Genomic DNA, 9,486 nt, shown 5'->3' on the forward strand with positions numbered 1-9,486 from the left:
CACAACAGTGGATGGTGGTGGCATTGAGTGCGCTTCGTCGACGACTCGCTGTATCTCGTAGGTGAGGTTGCTGATCTTGCGAAGGACTTTGTATGGTCCGTCATAGCGAAATAAAAGTTTTTCGGAGAGGCCGATGTGACGACATGGGGTCCACAAGAGTACGAGAGAACCTGGTGCATACGAAACTTCACGGTGGTGACGATCATATTGATCTTTCTGAGAGGCTTGAGAAAGCATGAGTCGTTCTCGGGCAATCTGTCGTGCTGCGTCGGCTCGCTCTATGGCATCGCGGACGTATGTGACAGGGGAGCTTGAACCAGCGGGAAGGAGTGTATCAAGAGGCAGAGAGGGTTCCCGTCCATAAAGAAGGTAGAACGGGGAATAGCCTGCGGTGTCATGTCTGGAGGAGTTGTAAGCGAAGGTTACGTAGGGTAACGTTGCGTCCCAGTCACGGTGGTCTCGAGAAACATACATTGACAACATGTCCGTGATAGTGCGATTCAGGCGCTCTGTAAGTCCACTAGTTTGTGGATGGTATGCCGTTGTGAACTTGTGGTTCGTGGAACAGGAACGTACGATATCCTGGACGACGCGAGATAAAAAGTATCGGCCTTGGTCAGTAACGAGCTGTCGAGGAGCGCCGTGATGCAATATGATGTCATGTAGCAGAAAGTCGGCGACATCGGTAGCGCAGCTGGTTGGAAGAGCGCGGGTGATCACATAACGTGTCGCGTAGTCGGTCGCCACGGCAACCCATTTGTTCCCGGATGCAGAAGTGGGAAATGGCCCGAGAAGGTCGAGCCCTACGCGGTAGAATGGTTCAGCAGGGATTTCAATAGGGTTAAGAAGGCCAGCTGGAAGCGATGTTGGTCGTTTTCGACGTTGACAAAGGTCGCAGCTGGCTACATACTTTTGCACAGAGCGATATAGGCGTGGCCAGAAAAAACGGCGCCGGACGCGATCATAAGTGCGAGTGACTCCCAGGTGACCAGCGGCAGGTTCATCGTGAAGCTGTCGGAGAACATCTATACGCAAATGGGAAGGCACGACGAGAAGGCGGTCAGGGCCGTTAGGGCGCATGTTGTGGCGGTAGAGAACTCCTTCATGAAGGAAATACAAGTTCAGAGAAGTGGGTGGAGTAGCGGAACTCAGGCTTTCTATGATGGGAAGTAAATCCGTGTCGCGGCGTTGCTCAGAAGCGATACCAAGAAAGTCTGATAGTGATAAGACGCAAGCCTCCGTAGCTCTCTCTGTGGCGTCTGCTGGATCCACTGGATACCGTGACAGGCAGTCGGCGTCTTGATGGAGGTGACCAGATTTATACACGACCAAGAAGGTGTATTCTTGGAGGCGGAGAGACCAACGACCGAGACGTCCCGTGGAATCCTTGAGCGAGGAAAGCCAGCTGAGTGCATGATGATTAGTTACAACAGTAAAACTGCGGCCAAAGAGGTACTGGCGAAATTTAGCGACAGCCCAAACAAGAGCAGGACACTCTCTTTCGGTGAGGGAATAGTTCCTCTCGGCAGGGGATAAAAGGCGGCTGGCGTAGGCGATGACACAGTCACGTCCTTGCTGAGGCTGAGCTAAAACAGCACCAATTTCGTGGCCACTCCCGTCCGTACGAACTTCTGTCGGGGCAGTCTGATCGAACTGGGCTAATATTTGCGTAGTCGTGAGGGCTGCAATGAGCGCCGAAAATGCAGCACCTTGAAGCAAATTCCAAGTAAATGGGACGTATTTTTTAAGAAGCTCGGTGAGAGGCCGCGCAAAATCGGCGAAATTGCAGTTGAAGCGGCGAAAATAGGAGCATAAACCAAGGAAGCTCCGGACATCCTTATGAGAAGAGGGCACGGGAAATTGAGTCAATGCGCGAATTTTGTCCGGATCGGGCTGTACCCCAGATGCGTTAACGAGGTGACCAAGTACAGTTATTTCGCGACGGCCGAAACGGCATTTGGAAGAGTTCAGCTGAAGACCAGCGTTGCGAAATACTTGGAGAATACTGGACAGTCGCTCTAGATGGCTTGCGAACGTCGGTGAAAAAACAAATATATCATCCAAGTAGCATAAGCAAGTGGACCATTTGAAGCCGCGCAGAAGGGAGTCCATCATGCGCTCAAAGGTGGCCAGCGCATTACAAAGCCCAAACGGCATTACTTTAAATTGATATAACCCATCGGGGGTTACAAGTGCTGTTTTTTCTCGGTCCCGTGGGTCAACAGCGATCTGCCAATAACCAGATCGAAGGTCAATGGACGAGAAAAACTTTGCGCCATGAAGGCAGTCAAGGGCGTCATCTATTCTTGGTAAAGGGTAAACGTCCTTCTTAGTGACCTTGTTGAGATGTCTATAGTCGACACAAAATCGCCATGTGTTGTCCTTCTTCTTGACAAGCACTACCGGGGATGCCCACGGACTAGATGAGTGTTCGACGACGCCTTTGGCGAGCATTTTCTCGACCTCTTTCTGGATGACAGAGCGTTCGGCGGCGGAGACGCGGTAAGGGCGGCGATGAATTGGGTTGGCATCGCCGGTGTTGATGTGATGGGTCACAACTGATGTCTGGCCTAAAGGGCGGTTGTCAAGATCGAATATGTCCGCATAGGATGTCAACAGACGGTGGAGGTCTTGTGCTTCGGAGGGCGAAAGATCTGGCGCTATCATTTTGGCAATGTCAATGCTTGACAGGTTGGGCGCAGTGAGCAAGTTGACATGCGGAGTAGGTTGCTGAGCCGACAGTTCAGAAATATCACACTCTTGCAGCGACGACATGACGCCTAGTTTAATACCAGCAGGCAGCACATGCATGGAGAAACCAAAGTTCAAAAGAGACAAATGAGTCTGATTGTGGCATACTCTCACCACGGTGTGCGGGACAGCAATGGAGTGCTTTAGCACAACGTCGGTAATAGGTGAAACGACATATTCACCATCGCGCACAGGCGGATCACACACGAGCTGCACGTAAGTCGCGGCTTGCGGCGGAAGATGCAGGAACTCGGTGGCGCAAAGGCGACTTTGAGCGTCATGGGCAACAGCGGCGTCAAAAGGCAGTTCCAACTGAAGAAGACCTGTCGAGCAGTCGATAAGGGCGGAGTGCGCAGAGAGAAAGTCGAGGCCAAGAATCACGTCATGTGGGCACTGCTCAAGCACGGTGAACAATACGACGGTCTGGCGCCCAGCAATACATACGCGAGAAGTACACATGCCGAGAACGGCAGATGTGCTCCCATCGGCAAGCATTACTGCACACTTAATAGGAGGCGTGATCACTTTTCGCAGTTTAGTACAGAGAGCAGCGCTCATGACTGAAACTTGTGCACCAGTGTCTATCAGGGCTGTAACGGTAACGTCATCCACCAAAAGGTCCAAAATATTGCGGCGTGTAGGAATCGTCAACAGAGAATTTGCAGAATGGGTCGTTAATGCAGCGTCACCTCCGGGAGCTGCATGGTCTAGTTTCCCGAGGTTGAGGGCCCAGGTCGTGCAGGGGACCTGGATCGAGAAATCATCGGCGAGAGAGATCGGCGGCCTTGGGGTGATGGCGACCGGCTGAACCTTCGGCCCTGAACGTTAGTAGGAGCAGGCTGTGGATCGTACGGAGTAGAAAAGCGGCGAGAACTGCCTTCAAAGCGACGCCATGTCCCAGTGTTCCAAGATGAATTGGATGACCAACGATTGCGACAGTAGCGTGCAATGTGGCCGGCGCGAGAGCATTGAAAGCAGATTGGTCTATCATCCGACGTTCTCCATTCAGCAGGGTTCCGGTAGCGGGAAGGGTAGCGTGAAGGGTACACCGGAATCTGGTTAACAGAAGCCGAGCTCTCGGTGGTGCGAACAGCGCAAACAGGTGTGATGCCGAGATTTGCTATTTCTTGGCGAACGACGGCTTGGATGAGGGAGACGGTGGATGCGTTGTCTTGAGGACCGTCAGAGGCGATGGCTGCAGGAGCCATTGCTTCGAGTTCGCGACGAACGATTCGGGTGACATTTTCGGACGATGTAGCTTGCGTGAACTTGGGGCTGTCTTCACAGGTCGAAGTGGCTGCAGTATTAGGCAGACGCGCAAACTGGCGGGTTATGCGACGGTTCTTGGCGTGCTCGAAGCGCTGACACTCCTTCACAACCGCGTCGACGGTGGCGCAATCTTTAACGATCAACAGATTGAACGCGTCATCGGCAATTCCCTTCAATATGTGAGCGATTTTGTCAGTTTCGCTCATGTTCTCGTCCACCTTTCGACAGAGGCCCAATACGTCCTGTATGTAAGATACATACGATTCTGTCGATGTCTGCACGCGACATTCCAGGTCTTTCCTCGCGGCCTGCTGTCGCCCAAATGGCCTGCTGAATAACTCGAGAAGCTTCAGTTTGCAAACGTCCCAGCTGGTCAACTCCGACTCATGCGTCTCATACCAGGTGAGCGCCGTATCCCGCAAGTAAAATACAACGTTGGCCAGCATCAACGTAGGGTCCCACCTATAGTATTCGCTCACGCGCTCGTACAAAGCGACCCGATTTTCAACATTCACCTTGTCCTTGCTTGTGCCCGAGAAGGTTCCGGGGTCTCGTGGAGGCAGGAGAATCAGAGGAGGCAGCTGCTGCTGCTGCTGCTGAAGCTGCGGCTGCAGCTGCTGAAGCTGCGGCTGCAGCTGCGGCTGCTGTTGCTCTTGTTATAAGGGCCTGTTGAGCCTGTTGGGCCTGTTGAGCCATTGCAGAAAAATGAAGGTGGCGACCACTCCGAAGTTCCGTGTTGGTTTGCCGGAAAAGCCAGGTAGGCGTACCCAGCACCTCCACCAATAATCTTACAAGAAAACGTATATTTACAGATATTTACAACGATTACACGCGATGACAATGCCTGGTGCACTGGCGGGCTGGAACCAGTCTCTATCCACTTCGTAGTCTTCTCTTTTTGCCAGGGACCCTCTACCGCTTTATGCCCCAATCCCACTACTGCCTTGTGGCAATAATAAAAAGAGAAATTGACCCAAAAGTGATTCGAACACACAACCTTCTGATCTGGAGTCAGACGTGGTACCGTTGCGCCACCAAGTCCGCTTATAGGGTTGCCCTTCGCACACACGCGGTAGCATGCTTTGCTCGGCCTTCTGTCGATGAAGCACAGGTAAAGAGACAAGTCATTGTAGACAGACAAATAGGTAGATAGACAGATAAAAATAATAAAAAAGAGAATTTGACCCGGACGTTCTTCGAACATGCGAACCTTTGATCTGGAGTCAGACGTGCTACTGTGTCGCCACCGAGTCCCTTTAGGGTCCCCGTTCGAACATACGTGGTAGAATGTTTGGCACGGCCTTCTGTCGACGAAGCAAAGGTAAAAGGACAAGTCATTGTAGAAGCACAAATAAGTAGATAAGCAGATAGACGAAAATCATGAAAAGAGAATTTGACCCGGATGTGATTAGAACACGCAACCTTCTGATCGGGAGTCAGATGTGCTAAAGTTGCACCACCAAGTCCGCTTAAGGTAGCCGTTCGCACTCACGCGGTAGCATGTTTTGCTCGGCCTTCTGTCGATGAAACACAGGTAAAGAGACAAGTCATTGTAGACAGACAAATAAGTAGATAGACAGATAGTTGAAAATAATAAAAAAAAGAATTTACCCAGACGTGATTCGAACAAGCAACCATGTGATCTGGAGTCAGACGTGCTACCGTATCGCCACCGAGTCCACTTAGTGTAGGCGTTCGCACACACGAGTAGCATGTTTTGCTCAGCCTTCTGTCGATGAAGCACAGGTAGAGAGACAAGTCAATGTAGACAGACAAATAAGTAGATAGACTGATAGATGAAAATATTAAAAAAAAACTTAACACGGACGTGATTCGAGCACGCAAACTTCTTATATGGAGTCAGACGTGCTACCGTTGCGCCACCGAGTCCGTTTAGGGTCGCCGTTCGCACACACACGGTAGCATGTTTTGCACGGCCTTCTGTCGACGAAGCACAGGTAAAGGGACAAGTCATTGTAGAAGGACCAATAAGTAGATAAACAGATAGATGAAAATCATAAAGAGAGAATTTGACCCGCATGTTATTAGAACACGCAACCTTCTGATCTGGAGTCAGACGTGCTAAAGTTGCACCACCAAGTCCGCTTAAGGTAGTCGTTCGCACTCACGCGGTAGCATGTTTTGCTCGGCCTTCTGTCGATGAAACACAGGTAAAGAGACAAGTCATTGTAGACAGACAAATAAGTAGATAGACATATAGTTGAAAATAATAAAAAAAAAGAATTTACCCAGACGTGATTCGAACACGAAACCATGTGATCTGGAGTCAGACGTGCTACCGTATCGCCAACGAGTCCACTTAGTGTAGGCGTTCGCACACACGCGGTAGCATGTTTTGCTCGGCTTTCTGTCGATGAAGCACAGGTAAAGAGACAAGTAATTGTAGAGAGACAAATAAGTAGATACACAGATGAAAATAATAAAAAAGAGAATTTGACCCGGACGTCATTCGAACACGCAACTTTCTGATCTGGTGTCAGACGCGCTACCGGTTTGCCACGGAGTCCGCTTAGGGTTGCCGTTCGCCCACACGTGGTAGAAAGTTTTGGTCGGCCTTCTATCGATGAAGCACAGGTATAGAGACAAGTCATTGTAGAATGACAAATAAGTAGATAGACAGATAAAAATAACAAAAAAGAGAATTTGACGCAGACGGGATTCGAACACGCATCCTTCTCATCTGGAGTCAGACGTGGTACCGTAGCGCAACCGAGTCCGCTATAGGGTAGCCCTTCGCACACACGCGGTAGCATGTTTTGCTCGGCCTTCTGTCGATGAAGCACAGGTAAAGAGACAAGTCATTGTAGACAGACAAATAAGTAGATAGATAGATGAAAATAGTAAAAAAAGAACTTAACACGGACGTGATTCAAACACGCGAACTTCTGATCTGGAGTCAGACGTGCTACTGTGTCGCCACCGAGTCAACTTAGCGCAGCCGTTCGCACACACGCCGTAGCAAGTTTTGCTCGGCCTTCTGTCGATGAAACACAGGTAAAGAGACAAGCCATTGTAGAATGACAAATAGGTAGACAGCCAGATACATTAAAATAATAAAAAAGAGAATTTGACCCAAACGTGATTCGAACACGCAACCTTCTGATCTAGAGTCAGCCGCGCTACCGGTTCGCCACCGAGTCCGCTTAGTGTAGCCGTTCGCCAACACGTGGTAGCATGTTTTGCTCGGCCTTCTATCGATGAAGCACAGGTAAAGAGACTAGTCATTGTAGAATGACAAATAAGTAGATAGACAGAAAGTTGAAAATAATAAAAGAAACAATTTCACCCAGACGTGATTCGAACACGCAACCTTCTCTCTGGAGTCTGACGCGCTATCGTTGCGCCTCAGAGTCCGCTTAGAGTAGCCGTTCGCAAACACGCGGTAGCATGTCTTGCTCGGCCTTCTGTCGATGAAGCACAGGTAAAGAGATAAGTACTTGTAGAATGACAAATAAGTAGATATCCAGATAAAAAAAACAAAAAAGAGAATTTGACCCAGACGTGATTCGAACACGCAACCTTCTGATCTGGAGTCAGACGTGATACCGTTGCACAACCGAGTCCGCCTATAGGGTAGCACTTCGCACACACGAGTAGCATGTTTTGCTCGGCCTTCTGTCGATGAAGCACAGGTAAAGAGACAAGTCAATGTAGACAGACAAATAAGTAGATAGACTGATAGATGAAAATATTAAAAAAAAACTTAACACGGACGTGATTCGAGCACGCAAACTTCTTATATGGAGTCAGACGTGCTACCGTTGCGCCACCGAGTCCGTTTAGGGTCGCCGTTCGCACACACACGGTAGCATGTTTTGCTCGGCCTTCTGTCGATGAAGCACAGGTAAAGAGACAAGTCATTGTAGACAGACAAATAATTAGATAGATAGATGAAAATAGTAAAAAAAGAACTTAACACGGACGTGATTCAAACACGCGAACTTCTGATCTGGAGTCAGACGTGCTACTGTGTCGCCACCGAGTCAACTTAGCGCAGTCGTTCGCACACACGCCGTAGCAAGTTTTGCTCGGCCTTCTGTCGATGAAACACAGGTAAAGAGACAAGCCATTGTAGAATGACAAATAGGTAGACAGCCAGATACATTAAAATAATAAAAAAGAGAATTTGACCCAAACGTGATTCAAACACGCAACCTTCTGATCTAGAGTCAGACGCGCTACCGGTTCGCCACCGAGTCCGCTTAGTGTAGCCGTTCGCCAACACGTGGTAGCATGTTTTGTTCGGCCTTCTATCGATGAAGCACAGGTAAAGAGACTAGTCATTGTAGAATGACAAATAGGTAGATAGACAGATAAAAATAACAAAAAAGAGAATTTACCCGGACGTGATTCGAACACGAGACCTTCTGATCTGGAGTCCGACGTGCTACGGGGTCGCCATCGAGTCCACTTAGTGTAGCCGTTCACACCCACGTGGTAGCATGTTTTGCTCGGCCTTCTGTCGATGAAGCACAGGTAAAGAGACAAGTCATTGTAGACAGACAAATAAGTAGATAGATAGATGAAAATAATAAACAAGAACTTACCACGGACGTGATTCAAACACGCAACCTTTCGATCTGGAGTCAGACGCGCTACTGTTGCGCCACCAAGTCCGTTTAGGGTAGCCGTTCGCACACACGCGGTAGCATGTTTTGCACGGCCTTCAGTCGAGGAAGCACAGGTAAAGAGACAAGTCATTGTAGACAGACAAGTAAGTAGATAGACAGATAATTGGAAATAATAAAAGAAACAATTTCACCCAGACGTGATTCGAACACGCAGCCTTCTGATCTGGAGTCTGACGCGCTATCGTTGCGCCTCAGAGTCCGCTTAGGGTAGCCGTTCGCAAACACGTGGTAGCATGTTTTGCTTGGCCTTCTGACGATGAAGCACAGCTAAAGAGACAAGTCAAAGTAGACAGACAAATAGGTAGATAAACAGATAGATGAAAATAATAAAAAAGAGAATTTGACCCGAACATGATTCGAACACGAGACCTTCTGATTTGGAGTCAGACGTGCTACCGTGTCGCCACCGAGTCCACTTAGTGTAGCCGTTCGCACACACGTGGTAGCATGTTTTGCTCGGCTTTCTGTCGATGCAGCACAGATAAAGAGACAAGTCATTGTAGACAGACAAATAAGTAGATAGACAGATGAAAATATTGAAAAAAAGAATTTGACCCGGACGTGACTCGAACACGCCACCTTCTGATCTGGAGTTGGACGCGCTACCAGTTCGCCAACGCGTCCGTTTGGGGTAGCCGTTCGCACACACGTGGTAGCATGATTTGCTCGGCCTTCTGTCGATGAAGCACAGCTAAACAGAAGAGTCATAGTAGGCAGACAAATAAGTAGATTGACAGATGAAAATGATAAAAAAGAGAATTTGACCCGGACGTGATTCGAACACGCAACCTTCTGATCTGGCGTCAGACGCGCT

At 49.1% G+C, this 9,486-nt stretch overlaps 1 non-coding gene across 1 annotated transcript; it reads right to left on the reverse strand.

Moving 5' to 3' along the window:
- Positions 1–7,532: 7,532 nt before the first annotated feature.
- Positions 7,533–7,604, reverse strand: TRNAW-CCA (transfer RNA tryptophan (anticodon CCA)). Its single transcript has one exon. It is a non-coding gene; the product is annotated as a tRNA-Trp (tRNA).
- Between the last annotated feature and the right edge of the window lie 1,882 nt (positions 7,605–9,486).

The sequence above is a fragment of the Rhipicephalus microplus genome, chromosome 5, assembly GCF_043290135.1.
Source record: "Rhipicephalus microplus isolate Deutch F79 chromosome 5, USDA_Rmic, whole genome shotgun sequence".
NCBI classification, from domain to species: domain Eukaryota; kingdom Metazoa; phylum Arthropoda; class Arachnida; order Ixodida; family Ixodidae; genus Rhipicephalus; species Rhipicephalus microplus.